This window comes from Lontra canadensis, unplaced genomic scaffold, assembly GCF_010015895.1.
Source record: "Lontra canadensis isolate GAN:19392208 unplaced genomic scaffold, GSC_riverotter_1.0 scaffold29, whole genome shotgun sequence".
NCBI lineage: Eukaryota > Metazoa > Chordata > Mammalia > Carnivora > Mustelidae > Lontra > Lontra canadensis.
The window spans coordinates 12,321,657-12,344,024 of record NW_022631023.1 but is presented as its reverse complement, the minus strand read 5'-3'; positions in this window follow the sequence as shown (position 1 = coordinate 12,344,024).

Genomic DNA, 22,368 nt, shown 5'->3' with positions numbered 1-22,368 from the left:
TAGGTAAGAGGAGATTTGTTAGAGGAATTGGCTCACAAAATTGGTTTTGGAGGCCTAGAAGTCCCACAGTGGACTGTCCGCAAGCCAAACAACCAGGGAAGCCAGTCATACAATTTAGTTTGAGGCTGAAGGACTGAGAACCAAAGAACCATCAGTGTAAGTCCAGAATTCAAAGGTTTGAGCCAGGAGCTCTGATGACCAAGGGCAGGAGAAGATGGACTTCACAGCTCAAGAAATCTTGACTTTCTTGAAAGGTGACTCCCTTCTTTCATTGTCTCTTCTATTTGGGCCTGCTTACACCAGGGAGTGTCAATCTTTATGCAATCTACTGAATCAAATGCTCATCCCTCCAGAAACACCCTCATCGACACACCCCAAAATAAAGTTTTACTAGCCATCTGACATCCTTTACCCATATCAAGTTGACATATAAACTTAACCATCACACCAGCTACTAGCAGTCCAGTGTGGAAGTAGAACGAAGTTATTTTTAGATATTCACGAGCTCCATTTACTAAGATGCTCCACCAAAACAAGGAAGTAAATTTTTGAAAAGAGAATGGTATGAAGTCAAGGAAGTAAAGGATCCAACATGGGAAAGAGTTAAAGGAACCCCTAGTATGGTCATGAAGGGAAATCCTATGACGAATATGAAGAAAACTGACAGAATCGCAGTCTGGGGTCTTTCTGGAGGCAGGTCCAGAAATTGTCCAGAAGAGACATACCTAAGATAAAAATGGAACTTGATGTGCTGTTATTCAAAGAAATTTCAGCTCTAGTAGAGGCAACATTATCAATTAATGGCAAGTATACAGAAAATTAAGCAAAATTTTTAAATGAGACAATTATTAATGCTAGGTATGAGAAAAAAAAGTTTATACATTTTGGCCATTTACATGGCCAAAATAATACAAACCCTGAATATTAATTTGGCCAAAGATTGTTGTAGAAAGAAGTCAGTAGGCTGGGGAAGCAGAGGAAGTGTGAGTGTCAGGGTATAAACACCAATACGATAAGATACAATATAATTGTGGTGCATATGAACATCCACCTTAGAGAAGTCAAGAAATTGCCATACACACATGTTATTTAGACACACAGAGATAAATCCCAAAAGAAACACCTCAAAAGGTTTGGCAGGGGAGGAAGAACCAGGAAGGGTGGAGGAGATTGCTGTTTTCAAGAGGCTTTTTAATACCATTTGCCTTTTTAAACAAGGGCCACGTATTTTTCTAGTAGAAATCCATTTTTTTTTAGAACCTCCATGAATGTAATTTGACTCTAACAAAGCGAGTTATACCCAGGGCCACGTGACAGCCCTCCTTCCTATAAACAGTTCACAGAGAAGAAATGCTACTGCCTGTCAGGTCTCATTCCTGGAAGATGTGACCTCTTTTTCAACCCGGAGGAAATGGAGCCACTAAAGACAAGTCAAATCCGGTTACAGTCAAAATCCAAGTGAAGTGTAGCCAAAATATTTGTAAGCCGCAGGTAATGGCCTAGTTACTCCAGCATAATTTGTTGTAACAGCATTTCAGAACACTAAAAAAGTTACAGTTCTTGCACTCTGGGCCCTTACCAAAGCTCTTGTTGTACTTTGCTATACTTCCTTGCTGGGGGGATTTTTAAAGAGTTTGTTTAATGGGCTGTCTCATGAGGACGAAGACCACAGCTGACTGATTTTTTTTTTTTTTTTTTTTTGTCCCCTGTGTCTAACACAGTGACTAATATATGGGAGACACACAGGCGGGGTTTGAATAAATGAAGGGGGAGGATTGGATGAGTGTAAAAGGAAACAGTTCAAGCAGCAGCCAGGATTCATTCTACCTAGTGAAAGCATAGGGCGAACGGGACCAAAAAGAGAGAATAGTGGCAAAGGGGGCAGGGACAGCCTCATCTGCATATGGCTGTGTGCCAGGCAATGTTCTGGGAGCATGAGGTATCCTCACGATAACCCTCCCTGCAGGCTATCGCTGTTCCCAAGTACAGAGAAGGAAGTAATTGGCCCCAAATCACACAGGAAGCAAGTGATAGATGAGCCAGGTCAAGAACCTAGGCCACCTGGCTCCAGAGTCTGTGCTCATAAGAACTTCACACCTGTGGCAAGAAAGAAGGTAACCCTTTGAGGTGTATCCAAACGGATGCAGCCCCAGGGAGCTGACCTGTCTGCGAGCTGCCCGGTGTTGGGTTTGTTTAGAAAGTTCCAGAGTCAAGAGTCTCTCATGGTTTGTCTCCCTCTCTGATTCTTCCCATTCAGTTTTCCCTCCCTTCCCCTATAATCCTCTGCACTATTTCTTATATTCCACATATGAGTGAAACCAGATGCTAATTGTCTTTCTCTGCTTGACTGATTTCACTGCTGAGGAAGAGGAGGCGGTTGGGGGGATGGGGAAAGTGGGTGATGGGCATCAAGGAGGGCACTTGATGTGATGAGATCTGGGTGTTATACGCAACTGATGAATCACTGAACACTGCATCTCAAACTAATGATGTACTCTATGTCTGCTAATTAAATTTAAGTTAAAAAAAAGAAAAAGAAAGCTCCAGAGGAGAAGGTATCTTTAGTATGAAATGGGAGTTGTAGGATAAAAACTATTGGGAGCATTGGGGGCTTCACCCCAGTGCCCTCAGCTATTCGGGTGGAGGGCTGCCCCTGCCTCACAGAGGTTGAGTCTGAAAGGGAAGAGCAGCTGATGGGACAAGACAGAGCCCTGATACAAGTGGGTGAGGGCCAGAGGGAGGAGATGTGAGATACTCCTGGGCAAAAACACTCTAATTGTCCAACGTCCTGGTGTTCTCTGGATATCAGGGAAGGACAGCAAGAAGACTGAGCAAGTGAAAAGAAAAGCTAGTCCATGAATGTTTCTACAGAAAACGGAGGATCTGAGGAAGTTCTGGTCAGAGAAATAGCAGGACCAAGGAGGTGTAATTCACAAGTAAGCAGAATATCCTGGGTCCTACCATGACATCAGGGCGCTAGAGCATCCCTCAGACTGGGGTGAACTGATTACAGTATGGCTGCAATTCTTTACATCTACCTGTATCCAGTCCTTCCAGTGTCCCTTTGCAGCTCCGACCTACCACAGCTGTGAGAAAGCCCAGCCAAGCTCAACACGGCCACCTCCCTGACCTGCAGCTGACCTTAGATGGGTGAGCGAGCTCAGCTGAGACCAGAGAACCATCCAGCCTACCTGTGGACTGGTGAGCATTTACAATGCTTATTCTTTTATCCTCCTGAGTTTTGGGGTAGTTTGTTATGTACTGTCACTAACTGTCATGGGAATCATGGTGACACCGGGAAGGTAGGAGTTGTGGGAAAACTCAGAGCTCCCTCTTTTTTACCCTGCTTTGAGGAACAGATATGGTAGGGTGATAGATGCACCAGCTAGGTTCAGAAACTGTCAACTAAATCAGAAAAAGAAAACTAGCCACTGTTTAGTGAATATCTACTATGTGGAAGAGAACCTTATAAGATGGGGTGAGGGCTGGCAGCTACTTCTACGACCCTATCCAATACATACTCTCCTTTCTTTTGTTACTAGCAGAACTTTATTTGGGATCGGTACCCAGCTTTAAAAGTGATATTTTTCCCCAAAATATTTAATTCATATTCAATTAATTAACATACAATGTATTAATGTGTTATTAGTTTCAGAGGTTGAATTCAGTGATTCATCAGTCTTTTTTTTAAATTTCTTTTCAGCATAACAGTATTCATTGTTTTTTCACCACACCCAGTGCTCCATGCAATACGTGCCCTCCTTAATACCCACCACCTGGCTCCCCCAACCTCCCACCCACCGCCCCTTCAAAACCCTCACATTGTTTTTCAGAGTCCATAGTCTCTCATGGTTCACCTCCCCTTCCAATTTCCCTCAACTCCCATCTCCTCTCCATCTCCCTATGATTCATCAGTCTTATATAATACCCAGTGCTCATTACATCACATGGCCTCCTTAATATCCATCACCCAGTTACCCTACACCCAAGGCCCCTCCCTTCCAACAATCCTCAGTTTGTTTCCTATGATTGAGAGTCTCTTATAGTTTGTTTCCTTCTTTGATTTTGTCTTGTTTCATTTCCCCCTCTTTTCCCTTGCGATCCTCTGTTTTGTTTCTTAAATTCCACATATGAATGAAATCATATGATAGTTATTTCTCTGATTGACTTATTCACTTAGCATAATATCCTCTAATTCCACCCATGTCCTTGCAAATGGCAAGATTTCCCTCTTTGATGGCTGCATAGTATTCCATATTATTTCTATACCACATTGAAGAGCTTCCCACTTAAGCCCAGTCCAAACTGTGGAATCCTGAACAAATAGTTGGTTGTCATTTGAAGCTACTAAGAACTGAGGTGGTTCATTACACAACAGCATATAACTACTATAGCTAGCTAGTAAGTGGCAAAAGCAGAATTTGAAATTAGATCTCTTTGTCTCCAAAGACCAAGTTTTTAATGACTACTTGCCGCCATCATCTTTTGTTTTCTTCAAATACCCACTTCTTCCTGCCCTAGAGAAAGACTTGCATTGCTCAGAGTGTGGTGCTTTTTCTTTCTACTCTGGGCTCTGGACTCCATGTTTGCAGAGTCCTTGTCAAAAAAAAAAAAGAACAGTTGAATGTTGACTGAAACTCCAGACCCAGCCTGGCTCTGATCTCCATTTTTCATGGGCTCCAAAGTCTTTAACACAGGTGCAGAATTCAGTCACACTGGAAATACAGAGATGGAGCAGCTCAGAGAACATTTCACTCACCCTAATAATAAAATGTGGCTGTCTGTCTCCACTCCTGGCCCCATTTTCAATTTAGCAAAGAGCATTTTCCACTCAGGGTGTGCCCTTCACAACTGATGCTCCACAATGCTTGGTAATCCTGAACTAGCTCTTCCAATACCAAGACCTGCATCTCATCCCCAGTGCTGGCACCCAACACTCCTCCAAGACCTCAAGATACATATGTGAAATTGAATACCTTTTGCAAAAACAACAACAACAAAAAGCCTCTGAAGAATTCTGCTTAACTTCTACATTCCGTGGTGCTAGTGAGATTTAGTTAGAGACACAGACCACAGGAATGGTGAGGGATTTACCAAAAGCAGTTGGTACTTGCTTCGTCCAGAACCCCTTTATTCATCCCATGGCCCCTCATCTTCCAGTAGGTTAGACCAGCTTCCTTCCATGACATCCTCAGGGCAGGGTGCTGGTTTGGGAAGTCACTTTCACCACATTGACTAGTCAAACAAAGTCACAAGGCCAGCCCAGTTTGGAGGGTGGGCAAATAGACCCCACTTCTTGAGCTGCAAAGAATTTATGGCCATATTTAATCTACCATACTATATTTGGGGTGAATTTTCTTGCTGAGTATTATTTGTGTTGAAGGGTAGGACTGGTTTCTATAAGAGGAATGCTTAGTCATCCGTTCATCTTCTGCCTGAAGAGAATAACTAGATCTGACAGGAGATGCTGGGGTCAGCACAGACACACAGGGCTCAGAGCAGTGCAAAACCACAGGTAAGAGAAAGACCAGGGTGTGGGGCCTGCCCTAGAAAGGTACCTGAGAATGTGCTCATAGGTGAGAATCAGAGAGAAGCTGAGGATGCTGGGAAGGCTGGGGAGGGCTGGGTTGGATACATATCTACCACGTGCTAGGTGCTTGACACACATCATCACACTCAGTTCCCACAGCAACTCATTGTGATCCTAACAACATACTCCCCATCATGCTTACTATGTGCCAGGCACTGTGCTAATTGCTTTACATACAGTAATTCAGTATGAATTCAATACTAGCAACAACCCTGAGATAGATACCAATGTTTATCCCATGTAAAAGAATGCTAAGGCCCAGAGAGATTAAGTAACTAGTGCAAGGTCACACAGTTAGCTAGTAGGTGATGGAGTTAGGTTCAACCACGGACAGATAAGTAAATTAAGACTCAGAGAGATTAAATCACTTGCCAAAGGACAGAGCTGAGCTAAGGTTCATACCTACATCTGTCTGATTCCCAACCAAGTCTGGGCTCCTTCCTGTTACAAACTGGGTTTCCTCAAGGAAGGATTTGCTTCAACAGAAAAATTCTTCTAGATTCTTCCAGAAAGAAGAGACAGGCTGCCATGGAAGAGGCAGACTGGGCTTCTCAGAACTTTTCAATGCAACAAAACCAACATGAAATCAGCAGTGGGCATTTGTTTATCAACAGCTAAGAGCAGACTATGTGAGCTGGGCCCCTAACAATAAAGTAAAGTAAGAAAAGATGGTATGTGCTACTTGTATAGCTTTTCTTTTTCTTCTATTTTGATATTTCATTGCTTGCCAGTAAAGAGAATTAACTGCTTCCTGCCTTAAACAGATGTAGGTATTTTTAGGGGAGGCTGTGTGCAGACACAGGCAGCATTTCACTGGGAGATCCTTTGCAGACTATTCTTTCTCCCCAAAATTCACAGCTGGCCTATCTGGTCAAATAGTAGCATGGACACATCAACTCCTGATGGCTCAGGCAGAGCAAAGGGCCCAGGCCAGAAACCCCCATTTAGGGTGTCCCAAGCCACAGGCAGAGAGGAGGTTTCCCCATGATCCCAAGCCTGTTATGCTTTCCTTGGGACAGCATCTGCAGGTTCCAGCCATGAAGAGGGAGGGGATGGGTCTGGTTGGAGTGCTGCCATGCCGGGAGCTGTCACAGGGTAGGCAGCTTGAACACTAATCAGACTCAACATATGCCTGACTCGAAAAAGCAGAGAGACCTGGCACTGGATCCGTCTAGGTCTGTGCTTGGAGAAACATCTCCTGAGGTTTTGTCAATCTCTGTGCTATGTTCCAGAAAATTCTATGTGAGCCTGAGGGACGAAACCATTCTGGGTGAAACTGAGAAACACAAAGCGGCTGCACAGAGGTGGGACCCTGGCAGGGATCTTGAGGATACTGGGGGTGCAGAGCCAGCCCCTCTGAGAAGGGAGCTTCAGCTTCCTACTCACAGCTCACAGCCTGGGCCTCTGAGTTCTCTGTTTCAAAGACAGAGCACTCAGTTGTCTATTTTTCCATGAAATGACTCATGTGTGTGCATGAACTTGGAGTCCTAGTGAGGAACGTAGCAGAGACCACAGTGGATCAGAATGGCCTAGCGAGTGGGTTAATATCTCTGGGGAGTCAAAGGGTCCCTTTTGCACAGCAGATGTTGGTGTTGAGGGTGATCCATTAGTGTGTCCCCTTGAGCCTCCCTTCCCACCTCTCTTGACATCCCCAGTCTCCATGGGGTCCCCGTAGGTGGGGGAGGCAAGTTGTCCACTGGCTCCTCCTCACTTAGCTGGTGTCTGTCCCAACCAGCCTTCCTTCCCTCCCCATGGCTCCACAGAGCAGACATCTCTTCAGTACATCCAGTCCCTGTTGGCAGATGCCATTCCTTTCATAGAGGAGTGGAATTCTTATATAAAAGAAAGAAGACTCTCTCCTCTCTCCCTCTTAGCCCACCTCCTCCGCTGCTCTGCTTCTCCTACCTTTCTCATCCCTCAGCCTCACCAGCCCCTGCCCTCCCTCCAGCGTGGTTCTGGGCTCTTGACTGCATGTCACTCTGTCCTCCTCATACATTTCAAGCCACAAAGCATCACCAGAGGCCTCCTGCCTCTTGTTTTGGGCTCTTGTCAGATGGACCCACGTATGTTCCTTTTGGCTTTGAACCCCGCCCACCAAGAACACCCTCAGACCTCTACATCAGGTTGGAGCTTTGGCACCTTGGGGGTCCACTGGGACCTTGGTAGATTATAACCCCTGCCAGGGTCGCTCCAGGGGACTGAGTGGTTTTGAGCCCAAACTTGGAGGGTCCTGAAGGACAGGTGTCCCAGCAGATACTGAATTCAATTCAGTCCAACTTCCTAGAATCTCTCCAAACCCCAAAGTGTAACCCAGTCAAGGTCAACACTCTTCACTGGCAATTAGAGAGGGAGGAAGGGGTGACCACACATGCAATGGCTAGAACGATTCTGCCTGAACTTGAACTTGGTACTTGGACTTGGTTATTATGAACCAGTTTGCCACTGGGATTGTGATTTTGGAGGATCTGGCATGACTCACTTCATTAAAAGCAAACTCGTGCTATGTACACCCAGCTCATTGTTTCCTACACAACCCCAGTACACATTGGGGGCTGCCAGAAACTTTTGTTGACTGAGGAAATGATCTTGCCCTCTCACAAGGCTGCCACCATGCCGACACCTACAGGAAAGGTGTCTGGGAGCTCCCTGGGGCAGGGAGGTCATCCAATGGTGATCTTTTAGTTTGTTTCCCCTAAAGTCCTCACAGTGGGTACCGACGGTTCATATTTTACTGCAAAAAGAATTACAAAACCTCTCTCCCAGAAAATCAAATGCTGCTTTCCGTGTTGTAGGAGCAGCATGACTTAGAGCTCCTCAGAGCAGCACCAGGCAGAGTGATTCATACTCTCTTCAGAGGCAAGTCCGACATATGCTATGCACGTGTGCCCGGTGTAGACCAAGCGGCCGGGCTGGATTCTGAGAGGGGCCCACTCAGAAGAACATTCTTTATTTTTACCCTCTGCCAAAAATGGAACCTCACCCCTTTCTCCCTCATAAATAGCACAACCAGCAGGCCTTGCCATTTCAGAAGGCTGCCTAGAAGCACAAAATGCTCTGTTGAAGTTAGACCACAAAAGGAGAACTGGGTTTATAGAAACTGAATTAGACTCATTACCTAAAAATGAAAGAACGCAGCCTTCTAAAAATTACAGTAGTATTTATTTCTGGCCAGGCCCCTATGTTCGTATATTTTTAATTGTATACTTAGGAAGCCATGCCTTTTAAAAGACATTCTGCTGCCCCGGCCATAAAGGGCCATTTCCCAGGGCAGTGGAAGACCACTGATGGCTCTGGTTACACTTGAAGGAAAAGTTGGAGGAGGACACCTCATGCAAGTTGAAAAGACACAGGTATGTGGTGACTGAGGATGTCTGGGGTGGATTTTTGTTATTTTTACAGGCCCCTAGAGCGTTCACAGTTGTTAGAAGTAGCCCTAAGAGTAAGACTCAGTCCTTGCAAGGAACTGACTAGGCAAATGTAACGATGCTTTATATTAACACTATTATCCCAAGACACATGAGAAATGACAAGAAAACATCCCAATTGCTCCCTGGATAAAGGTAACTTGACTTACAACTGAGGCTATCTGAGGTGAAGCTTTTTGCCCAATATTGTGCAGCAAATGTGGGTCTTGGTTCTGGCTTTCTCTTTTCTTTCTACTGACTTGTCAGGCATGAATCTCAACAGTTCAGGGAGAGCAGAATCTTACCCAAGCCCTCTGTCTGAGGAAGTGGACTTCGTTTCTGGGCAGAGAAGGCAAGAATGGGCAAGAGGACAACAATAATATCTGTTTTGGCTTCAGTGAAAGCATCATAGGGATGTTTCTCGCCCACAATCACTAAATCTATTCTGGTTCCTGGTTTGCAGAGATTCTAATCCTAAATTGCCCAACACAGACCTTTCCCCCTTTGGGCCAAATCTAGTGCTATGTTCCTAGATAGGTTGAAATGACCTCCCACCAACCCTGAAGAGATGTGTCCACATTGTAATCCCTGGAACCTGTCAGTGTGACCTCATTGGGACAAAGAGTCTTTGTAGATGTGATTAAGTTGAGGATTTTGAGATAAGGAGATCAACTGGGTGGGCCTTCAATGCCATCACAAGTGTCCTTGGAGGACACTTGAATGAGGAGGGGCATTTGACCCCCAGGAGGAGAAGGTGTTATGAAGGTGGAAGCAGAGATTGGAGGGATGTGGCCATCAGCCAAGGGACACCTGCAGCTGCCAAAGGTGGAAAAGCTTCTCCCCTGGACCCCAAACAGAGAATGTGGCTCAGCGGCTATCTTGGTTTCAGATTCCTGGCCTCCAGAACTATGAAAAAGAAATTTCTGTGTTGTAAACAGCCACGTTTATGGTCATTTGTTACAGAAGCCACAGACAACCAGCACAGTTCCCATCCCAGCTCAACTGAAACCCCCAAATGCTGATATCACGAAGGCTGTTTTTCTTGTTTCATCGTCATTTCAATAGATACTTATTGAGTGTCTACTACATGCTGACAATGAACTAGGTGCTGAGATGGGACAGTGAACGGACATAGGGATATGAACCCCATCCTCAGGCAGCTTATGGTGGGACAGAGGGTCAGTAAGCAAAGAACCACACAGCTATCATTATAGTCTGCAGAGTACAGGGTGCAGTGACAGGTAATGATGTAGTTACAACCTAGTGTGGACACTGAGGGAGGGAGACCTAGGTAGACTTGGACTGCCACAGAGGAAGTTACAGGAAATGGTCTGCCGGAAGACCCAGAAGCAGGAAGGCACAGAACACCATCAAGCATTCCTAAAGAGCAAAAGGGCAGAAGGGTTGTGGGCAGAAGGCCACCCAGGCTGACCCTGGAGTCCAAGAGTACGAGCTTGTGTCTCTGTCCTAAAGGCATGGGGACCACATGTTTTATGCAAAGGGGTAGTCCAATCAGACTGAAGTTTCACACGGGTCAGTCTGGCTGCCTGGTGGAAAGGAGGTGGGAGGGGCTGAAGCTAATGGCCCTAGGCCAGGGAGGAAGCTCTTGAGAAGCCCAGGCCAGAAGTAGTGGTGGTTTGGACTGGGACAGATCAGCTGAGTTGGAAGTAGTGGGTGGATTCCCAAGAGATGCAGGAAGTCGACTGGGTGATGAAGTGGAGGTGGCTGGTGAGGGAGGGGGTTGTGTAAAGGATACATCTTGGGCTTCTTATTTGTACCATGAGCAGAATGGTGATGCCAGAGACACTGGAAGCTCTTGGAAGGGATCTGGGTTTGGGGAAAGAAAATAGTGTTTTTTATTTATTTTTTTTAAATTAAAGATTTTATTTATTTATTTGACAGAGAGAAAGATCACAAGTAGGCAGAGAGGCAGGCAGAGAGAGAGGGGGAAGCAGGCTCCCTGCTGAGCAGAGAGCCCGATGCAGAGCTCGATCCCAGGACCCTGAGATCATGACCTGAGCTGAAGGCAGAGGCTTAACCCACTGAGCCACCCAGGCACCCCGAAAATAGTGTTTTTATTTAAAAGAATCCCAACTCCTCAGTTTTCCCTCCCGGACAATCCACGTTATGCCCATTATCTCAGTCTTGTCCAGAAATGTTATTCCCCAAAATGCCCTGGTTTGAACCCATATATTATATGGTCACCCTAGGCTAAGATTTGTGTGCTTTGAAAGGCCCTTGAGACATTCAAGAGAAGATTTTGAGAATGTAGAATGAGAAGAGGAGGGCCAAGGAGTGAACCTTGATGAACTTTAATAACCTAGGACAGCTACAAAAGTCAAGAAGGCCAGCCAGAGAGAGGAGAGAAGCCAGGAGAGTGTACATCCCAGAGGAGCCAAGAATGTTACAGGGGACACATTGCCCTCTCCTGTGGTTTCCCTGGAGAGAGGTCAGCAATATTTGACTTTCTGGGCCACACAGTTTCTGTCACTAGTCCTCAACCACGCTGCTGGAGCAGGACAGCAGACTTAGTGTATAAACAAATAACGAGTGGCTGTATTCCAGCAGGACTCACTGACAAAAAGTACTATAGGGAGTAGTTTGCAGACGCTTCCCTTAGAGTAGCACTCTGGGTGCCTATTCTCCTGATTCCCCCTGCCCTGGGAGGCGTTGGGACTGATGGGTATTTTACTGGAGAACTCAGGCTTTGGGTGAGCTCTGTCTAGCACCAGGGAGCTCCATGATGCTGAAAGTCACATGGAGCAGGACATCCAGAGCACACCTTGAGCTATTATGTTCTAGTGAGATAGCTGTGATGCAGCCTTATTCTGGGGTGAGGTCTTATTAAGCCCCCTTGACTAAGAGAGCTAATCACAGTCTCCAGAGCTAGTTTTATCAGGAATGAAAGGCAATCTCAGAAATAGTGTGGCCACTATGGAGTCTCATTCCATCTGTTTTCTCTTCCAATTAATGAAAAACTACGGAGACCTTGTTGGCAAGTAATGCACACAATGTTAACATCAACAGTGGTTGGCAAGTAGAGTTGGCGTGAGATGAGATGCAAATAGAAGCATAGCCTTTATGCCTTTGGGGGTTCTGTGGGTGCCTATGTTCTTGTTTCTCCTCCACTCTCAGATGCCTGCCCTTGCTCAACACCAACACTGGGCTTGTTCCTATTAACCAAGTATGGTGCATTCTTTATTAATAATAATAACTATTATTAGAAAATACAGACAGGCAATGAAAGGGGAAAGGAAAACCACCTTTAGTCCCCACCCAGAGATAGCAATTATTAATAGTTTGATATTTATTTTTCCAGAGGCAAAAATGAGATCATAATGTCCATGTTGTTTAGGGAGAACACATCCTAAATTATTTACTAAAGCTAAATTCCAAGAAGACAGTGACTACAAAGTCATTTTTCAGAAAAATTACACATTCCACATCCTTCTAAGAGGACCTTGACTTGAAGTAAGTTCACCCATAGAGGAAGAGCATGTTCATGTCTGTGTTTGGATGCTTAGTTCAGGCAATACCTTAGACAGCTTCTGCAGGCTAGGGGCTTAGATCCCAAAGAATCTCCCAACCCCAGAAAATCACAAAAGCATGGAATCTTTGCCTCTGGGAATATGGGCTCTGTCAGTCAATACTCAATGGAGACACCAACAAATGGAAAGATGAGGAGATAAGATGACTAAGCCATTTGGAAGAAGATGAGCTGAGAATGCCCCACATATTGAGTATGGGCTCCCCAGCCATGGGAAGAGTGGGTGACTCTAAAGTTTCCTCATCTTTTCTTCTATAGTTTAAATTCTGTGTTATTAGGGCTTAGCAAGTTTCTCATAGGGGCTGGGAAGGACTTCCTGAAGGGCCATCTCAGCTGTTCAGAACTAATAGGAGCAGAAGACAGAGTCAAGGGACAGAAACCTGGCTCTTGATTGAAAAGGAAGAAGTGAGATTCCAGGTTCCCTCTGGACCACCCAACCCAATTCAGAAGGTTAGGAAAGAGCTAGACTAAGGTCAGAATACCTGCCTTTTGCTTTGGTCTCCCCTATTAATTTTCTCAGGCCCAATGAGGGGCCACAGACAGGCTTTGGTGCCCACAGCAGAATACAGGGCTCCCTGAAAGGGGGTCAGCTCCTCAAATCACTCCCTAAGCCCCACATCACCTAAGATGTTTTTGGGCTGGTTCTCTAGCCCACCATGCATCTGAATCACAGTAAGCAGATTTAAGACACAGATGCTGAGGCCCCAGAGGTTCTGAATAGGTCCGGGGTGAAGCCCAGCCTTGGCCAGATTTTCAAAAATGTTAAGAACCACTGAGTAATCTCTTCAGACCCATATCACTGGCTTCACATGATTTAAGAGCAGAATTAAAGGAAATCTCTGGGCCTTGGAACAGTTTCCATTGGAACTGGCTGATCAATCCAAGAATTTGGAGAATGGGAATAATAATACACAATGACGTACACCTCTATAAGGTGTCCAGCACACAATGAGTACTTGATGGATGGCAGTTCAATGTGTTGGGGATTAATTACTTGTGTGGCGGTATGAGGAAAATATAAAAGGCAATGGGAGAATAGGCTGTGAGAAAAGTAGGGAGACAGTCCCTATTGTTCATCAAGACTGACCTGAGAGTCTCAGCACGAAAGAAGACTTCTACTTTTTGTTTTGCCATGAACAAAAGGCAAGAGGCCAGTCTTACATTTCAGCTCTGGGGTCCAGAATTCCTATTTTTGCCAATGTACTGTGCAAATCATGTAAGGAGTGAGTGGCCATTTAGCTTTATCTTCCCTTCCTGGCCTGCTGTTAGGCTGGGGGCTGGGATCTGCTTTGTGTTAAAGATTATCTGGCTGGACAGAGTGTAATCTGGTCTTATTATGTCTTGTAGGTGGAGGCCAACTGCTTTCCCACAGTCTAAATCTGAATCCTGCTTTCCCCACTATTCCATTTTGCAACAGCGAATGGCCAAAGGGAGGAATGGAGAACTCCAAAAGGGACTTAAAGCTTTGAGTCTAACAATAGGTGTTTCTTCCTGCACAGTTAGGATGATCCCTTTGTCTAACTTTCAAGGAGGCTGATCCAATTCCAAGTATGACTCTAAGTCAGATGGGCCCATGATTACTTTTAGGTTCTCCTGCAAAGTTCCTTGTTGTATGAATGAGTCCATGGTAATTCAAGCATTCTTTCTTCCTCAGATCATTTTATACGTCAAGATTCCGGTCTCTTGATTTTTTAATTGATCTTCACTTGGCACTTCATGCTTGGAACACTTCAGCTGGAAGGGTCTTTGTCCCCTTCCTCAGAAATTAATGGTGTGTGGAGGAACTTTTAGGTGCACCAGGGGAGCTCCAATTAAAAGAGGCCTGCATTGTGGTCTTCTGCAAAACAATCATTCTTTGAATACGTGGCTGCTCACTCTGCCCAAATCTGTCTGCTTTGCAAGTTTGAGTTCCGTGTGTTAGAGTTTCTTAAAATAGGACTCACAGTTGAACCTCATTCAGGTTCTGAGATAAAGCTTTGAGCTGGGTCTTCAGGGAGCAGTGTGAGTGAGCTGGTGTGTAGTGATGACGGCCACAGCCTCACGCTGGGCTCTAAATCACAGCTAAAACTCCAGAGCTAAAAGCATCATTCCTCTCTGGCACTTTCAATTTAAAAGCCATGCTGTATTTTTGTTTCCAATTATAGAAGGAGAAAAATAAAAGCATCTGGAACTCATTACTGTCCCTTTATTCCACACCATAACTTTAAGAAAGCAAAATAAGCACTCTCTAAAATGCACTGGGAAACAGAGGAAGCAATGCCTCCAGAACTAAGCCCTCACACCACAGCCCCCGATCCCATGTGCATCTCTGTGGCCACATTGCAAACACATGGAGTGTGGGGTTTATGACGGAAACCTTGACAGCTTGTCGGCTCCTGCAGGGAGGAAGTTTCATGGAGCCTGAGAGTCACCCGGCTTCTCAGGCTGCTGGCTTCCTCTGTCTGGCCATTCCTAGTGGGCAACACTTGACCCACCGCCCAAGAACCCAAGTTCAACAAGGTCAGGCCTCCTACCAAAACATCTGCATGTATTGCAAGAATCTTGGTTCCAAAAGCGCAAGATTCTAGTTGATGTTTTGAAGATACCAGTTTGGAGAGAGGGGAAGCCCATATTGCCCCATTCCGTTTGATTCATTTTTAACCAAACACTAACATGCATCTGGCCTTGAGGGTTGTATTAGCCTCTTGTGGCTGCTGTAACAAATGATCACACATTTAGTGGCTTAAAACAACACAAATCAATTATCTTTTAGTTCTATTGGCTCGAAATCCAACATAGGTCTTACTGGGCAAATATCAAGGATCTTTGTGATTTCACTGGACTCATCCAGATTATCCAGCTTAATTTCTTTTTATCTTACCTTAGCTGATTAGCACCTTGAATTCTACCTGCTACCTTAATTCCCCTTCACCTTGTAATGTAATATATTCATTAGTTCAGACTAGAATGTGGATTAGGCTGGGGGAGGGGTATTATTTTGACTACCACAAGGATAAAATGATCAAGGGGATACTGTCACTTCCCACAAAAAGACTTTTCTGCAAAGCTTTCCATATAAACACAGACAGGATTAATAGCCCCTTTTATATTCTCATTACACTTTTTGCACTTTATAAATGTCTTTTTGCATTTTAATAATTACGCATTTATGCTTATCCGAATTTGAAAAACATAAGTAGCATATCCAATCTGTGACATAATCTTTCTTTTAATATTAAATTGGCTTACACTTTTGAAGAGTAAAGCAGATAAAATATGAATTAGCAATGCATGTGACATAGGCCACAGTAAAAACAGAATGTGAGGATGGTACTTGAAGGCCTGTAATCTAGGAGAATGTATCCTAGAGTTAATACTCCCCAGAGAAATCCTGAGTTCTCTGAGAACAGAGAATTGTCCATCTTCTCCTTATTGTGTCCCTGGACCCTAGTCAAGTTCCTAGCACAAAATAGGTGCTTGATACATATTTGTAGGATCTACAGATGATTAATTAAATGTCTAACCTCTGTGTTTCCCTTACCCCTTCAGGACAGGAACTAGGCTTACTAATTTTTATATTTCTGGAACTTAGGACCTAACATGGCAGAGGTACTCAAGTGTCTATTGAATGAATGAATACTGTACGCTTGAGCTGCAGGCTTGAATTGTGATTCAAATGTATTCATTTAGGTTATTCCCACATTGTAGAAATGCAACTAAAATAATGATCGAATAATCACTATCTGCTGTTTTAAATACTTTATTGTAATGGGATTTTGCTACAATGTGTACGTTGTAGGGAGTAATAGATGAGGGTACAAATATTGAAGAATAAATGTACCCGAGGCCCAGATTCTTGATTGTCTTCTTAGTAATATTTGGTGGATGTTTCCTGAATTACATGGCTCATTAGCTTATTTGTATATTCAGCATCTTGGTGGGTCCATTGTCTGCAACATTAAGCTATATGTGAGGGACACAAAGATGAATAAGACCAGGTTACTGTCTTTGACGCACTTATAGTTCAGTAGGGCAGATATGCACACTTAAACCTATTATTGCTACACAATTTAAAAAGTTATACTAGGAATGACAACATGGCCTGGGAGTGCTGAAGGTGAATTTGTAGTTTGAGTTCAACCATATTAGTTAGATGCTAAAACAAAGAAATCAAAGGTGAATTAACTCTCTGTGAAAGAATATAACAGAATCCAGAATTCCACAACATAAACTTTATTATATCCAGGATATAATAATAATAAAAAAAAAACTACTTAACATATGAAGAACCAAGGAAATGTCACTCATTTTCAAGAGAAAAAACAACCTAAAGAAACAAAACAAATGTTGAGATTAGCAGACTTGGATTTTAAAGCAGCGTTTGAACTACACTCATTGATTTAAAAGAAAACAGAAAACTAGAAATTATTTTTTTAAAGAGCCAAATAGTCTAGAACTAGAAAACACAATATCTGAAATTGAAAGTTCACTGAATGTGCTTGAGAGTAGAATGGAAGGGATAAAAAGTAAATGAACTTGAACATAGATCTATACAACAATTGATCCAATCTGTGGATCTGTTCAACCTTGGAGGGGGGAGCAGAGGAAAGAAAGATTGAAGAATGAACAGAGCCTCAGGAGCCAGTTGAAAAATAAGAAATGGCCATTACTCCCTGAAGGCCTTTCTGTAGTCATATATAGTGACTGAGGAAGAAAAAAAGCCCAGATTTAGTTTATAGAGGTTTCTGCCATGATATGTTGGTACAAATGACAGCTGTATCACTACTCTGCCACCAGAAAACAGTGGTGAATGGTTCTCCCAGCTGGCAAGAATTCAAACCATGTGCCTGGTTGCTCATTTTGCCTGGGAGGAGAAATGACCAGAGATGCGTGTCTATACCAATTTATGGGTAGCAGCTAATGATTTGGTCAGAAGGTCAGGGATTGGAGTCCACTCTACGGCAGGGAAATGCAATTCTTCCACGGGCTTAGAAGAATATCTGAACCAGACCATTTGCAAATATACAACCACCCATGAAAACCACACATAGGCTAATAGTAAATGATCAATAGATATATGGATATGTAGATGAATGTATAGATGTGAGACTTGAAATATTTATGAAGAAAATAAAAATAAACTTCTATTCATCAATTCTCATGAACTAACCTTGTTAGATAAAATCACTTTACAAGTTTGTAATTAGACCTCAAAACCTCTCTATGTGTCCATTTTTCTTATTCCCATTTCGTAGAGTATAAATTCTGTAAGATCAGGGAACATGCCTCTTTTTAAAAATAAATTTTGCTTTTTAGACCACTTTTAGATTTACAGAAAAATTGAGAAGACAGTAGAGTTTTCCATACCCCCCCGGCTCCCCCAGACACATTTCCTCTATTGTTGACATTATATGTTATTAGTATGGTACACTTCTTACAATTAATGAATTGATATTGATACATTGTTAATAAATTATTATTATTTTTATTATTATTATTAAAGTCACTTCTTTATTTAGATTTCCTTGATTTGTAGTTGATGTATTTTCTCTGTTCAAGAATCATATCCAGGAGATCATATTACATTTTATCATCTTTTCTCCTTAGGTTCCTCTTGGCTGTGACCATTTCTTAGAGTTTCCCTTTCTTTAAAGACAATGATGGTTTTGAGGAGCATTAATGAGGCATTTTGCAGGCTACCCCACTACTGGAAATTTTCTGATTTTTTTTCTCATATTAAACTGGAGTTGTGTGTTTTAGGGGAGACTGGGCCTAGTTGTTCACTGAGGTCACTTCATTGCTAGCATGAAACTACACACAGAGGTTCTTTAATACATGTTTAGTGAATAAATGAACATCTACCAGCTAGAAAATGGGCTCAGAAAGGTTAAGAAATGTGCCAAGAAATACCCAACTAGTCAGAAGCAAAACTAGGATCAGAATCCGGGACTCTCTGACTGAGAAACTCTTCCACTTTCCAATACATCATATTAGCTTCACAATAATTATAACAATTTTCAGCTACTTTTCTAGTTACTTTATATGTTGTTTCTAATTTTCCCAACAATATTTGGAGGAATGTGCTATTATTTTATTTTCTTAAAGCTTAGTGATACCTGAGAACTTCTCCAAGGCTACACAGTAAAAAAGTAGCCCTGGATTTGAACCATCACTGGCTGCCTTCAGAATTCCTGTTCATCCTGTCACCCTTACAATGACCTTTCAAAGATGACCCAAAGATTTTCCTCCTTTAAAACTCTCCAAACCAGGGAGCCTGGGTGGCTCAGTGGGTTAAGCCTCTGCTTTCGGCTCGGGTCATGATCTCAGGGTCCTGGGATCGAGCCCTGCATCGGGCTCTCTGCTCAGCGAGGAGCCTGCTTCCCCCTCTCTCTATGCCTGCCTCTTTGCCTACTTGTGATCTCTCTCTGTCAAATAAATAAATAAAATCTTAAAAAAAAAAAACAAAAAAAACTCTCCAAAGGCTCCCTCTAGCACTGCCACTGAGACTCCCTACTTTTTTGCCTACAACCCAAGCTCTGGGCACAGTGGCACCTGTCAGCTCTACTAGAGAACACACCATTTCATGTGCCTGCATGTACTATTGTCATGCTTTAAACACATGTCCTCGCCAACCTCACCCCTCCACAGTATACAGGGATCTTATTTATGCTGCCTCTATCAATTTCAACTCCGAACTCTACAAAACAAACCTTCTCTGACCCATCCAAGCAGATTCTATGCTACCCACTCCATGTCCCCAGTGTTCATAGTCCATACTTCTACTGCTGCATGGGTCATACCCTTGTAACAGTATTCATTTACAGCTCCCACTGTCTAACCGGATGTTGAACCCCTCGGGGTAGGAAACCTGTCTCCTTCACCTCTGCATCTGTCATACCTAGGACAGTGCCTGGCACATTACCAGTATTCAGCTATGGAGGAAGGAAGGAACAAACGAACGAATATGGAAGGCCATATAATAATCTTCTACACAAGGACATAAAACTCCTGAAAATGAACTGAAGGCTGCCTCTACAGTCTCTAAGGCCAGGGGCACATGGCCAACCTCTCCAGGAGTTTTCCATCTTGCTATAAATGTGTCTTGTTGGCTCCACGACTGAGTAACGTCTGGAACCTGGGAGTGAAGAATTGGCCCTATTCTCAGCATCTAAGCTATTTAATGGGCCGGATATCCAGCTGAGCCTCTTCTGTCGTTTTGTTAAGAAAACGCAAGAAGGGTCTCATCATGAAGTACCTTAAAGGCCAAATATCTATTCCAAAAAGACATTTTCATCTGCTATGTGTAAGAGCCTCAGAGGCATGATTTAATCCCCCTTGCCTTTTGGTGTCCCTGAGCAATTCAAAGTAGAGTGAAAACCTGGCAGTTAACCAATTAACGTGATTGGGGTAAATAGCCAAATTAGATCATTGATGATCATGTTTGCCAAATTTCCACTTCATTTTTTTTCTGGGTACACATAGCCCCGAGGCTACAGATGCATTTACAAGCAAATTGCCCAATTCTCCTGGTGAATCCTTCTGTATCTTTAATGTCACATCTTCCATTACCCCTCTGGCTCCTCTCCATCACTTTAGGAAACAATGAGAGAAGGAAGAATGCTCATAGCTCCAGGACACTTACTCTCTCGTGCCTGGTTCTGAAAGGAATTTGCTGGCTTCAAGTTGGCAATTCAACCCAGGCCCAGGTGTTGAACTTGCATTTCCTTCCTATATCAGCATCCAAAAAGTGCTTCTCTGTATCCTTTGCCAAGAGAAGAAGAGGTCTCTTTCTGCAGGCCATGGTTGAATGTGGCTTGTTAAAGATTGATCTTTTCTCCCTGGATTGTTACCTGCTGCCATTTTGTATGGCTGGTGGCTGAGCAAAGCCTTATCTATTGCTTCTCTTTTTTTGAGGGAGGGGGCAGTGTTGGGTACATGGTTAAGTGGCAAAACATTTCTAGACTTTTTTTTTTTAAATCCTGGACTAAAACCTAGAGGTCTAAAAGAGGCAGTCTTGTGTAATGGAGATAATATGGCCTATGTGGAACGGTTGATTTTAAGGCTTTTAAGGCCAACAAGGTAAAAGTGCCAAGTATTCTGCATAGATTTTAATCAGTTGTTGGGAGGCTTGGGGATGGATGACGGAGAGAATTGTAGAGCCAGTATTAACACTGCAACTGCAGCAACATTCAATTACTGGTGTTAGAATACTTAGGAATTCTCAAACCTTTCAAGAAACAAGTTTACAATTGTCACAGATTAACCTTACACTTCCATTGGGTCATGCTGGCACTTGATGCATTAAATTTTTTTTTTCAGGAGCACCTACTTCATACTAAGTGCTGTTCTACAGAAATAATGACAAGTAAGACAAATAACTTACAATCCAGTTAACAGGCATTATTGCATGCTCACTCCTGCAAAGCTGACATTAAAACCCCCTCTCAATTATTCCTCCCCACTCCAAGCTCTGCAAACAAGGCAGAGAGGCAGGATTAAAACCAAATTCTAAAGACAGATCAATGGTTGCTGGGGATGCAAAGTGGCTGGCTACAAAAGGGAGGCACTAGGCAATTTTTTTGTAATATCAGTATTCTGTATGGTACTAGGATGGTATATACATGATTCTATGCATTTGCCAAATCCCACAGGACTGTATCTCACAAAGAGTGAACATTAATTATGCAAATAACAAAAAAAAAGTCAACCAAAAGTCAGAGAATCCCAGGATGGAATGCAGACTCCGACAAGAGACTTACTGTTTTACATGCATGACAAAAGCTCAGTAATAATGAGCAGGCCAGATAACGAGATATTCATTTCTAAATACCATTATCTAATAAAAGAAACCAGAAATGGCCAGTTCTAGGGCTGAAACAGAAAAAAATACAAGATGAGACTGGAGCATCTTGTAGGATCAAGAAAGTAAGGCTGTGTTCAAAAAAAAGGACGGAGGCACGTCAAAAAGACACAGGAACCAAACTGAAGGAGCCCTCGATGCCAAAATTGGAATAATTTGAGCAACTTATAAATAAATAAATAAATAACAAATAAAATAAATCACGTAAAACTGAATTATAACCCAAAGCATAAAATAATTATATATGAGTCTATACTGATATAAATATATGATTGAATTGATACATAAATAAGCGAGAAAGACAAATCTTCCTTAAAGAAGCATTCCAAAAGGTCGTATAAATACTCCTCTCTAAGAGATGAAGTTCAATTCCACCCCCTCTGCTTGAACGCAGGTTGGACTTAATGACTTGTTTCCAAAGAACAGAATATTGAGAGTGGGAGGTTAATCTGCAGTGGAAAAACCATTCAAATATCTTGGCTATGTGATCAAGGTTAGCACCACCAATAGTGAGACAGGTTGATAGCATGTATGCTCTGATATGATATGATTAGAAAGGCATCTGTCTTCCAAAAAATAATAATATTAAACCCAGTATAACCATATGACAAATAGCAGCTAAACTCCAACTGAGGGACATTCCACAATATAAGTGGCCAGTAATACTCAAAACTCAATGCCATGAAAAATGCAGACTGAGGAGCTGTCACAGATCAGGGTAACAAAGGAGACATGACAGTCAAATACAATGTGGAATCCTGGGTTGGATCCTGAAACAAACAATGAAAAAGGACATTAATGGAAAAATTGGTACAATCGAAATAAAGTCTGGAATTTACTTAATAATAGAATACCATTTCTTTTTTTTAGTTTTTAGTTTAAAAAAAATATACCATGGCAATATGAGATATTAACATTAGGAGGCTGGGTGAAGGGTAGATGAGAACTCACCATGTTATCATTGCAAATTGTATGTCAATCTAAAACT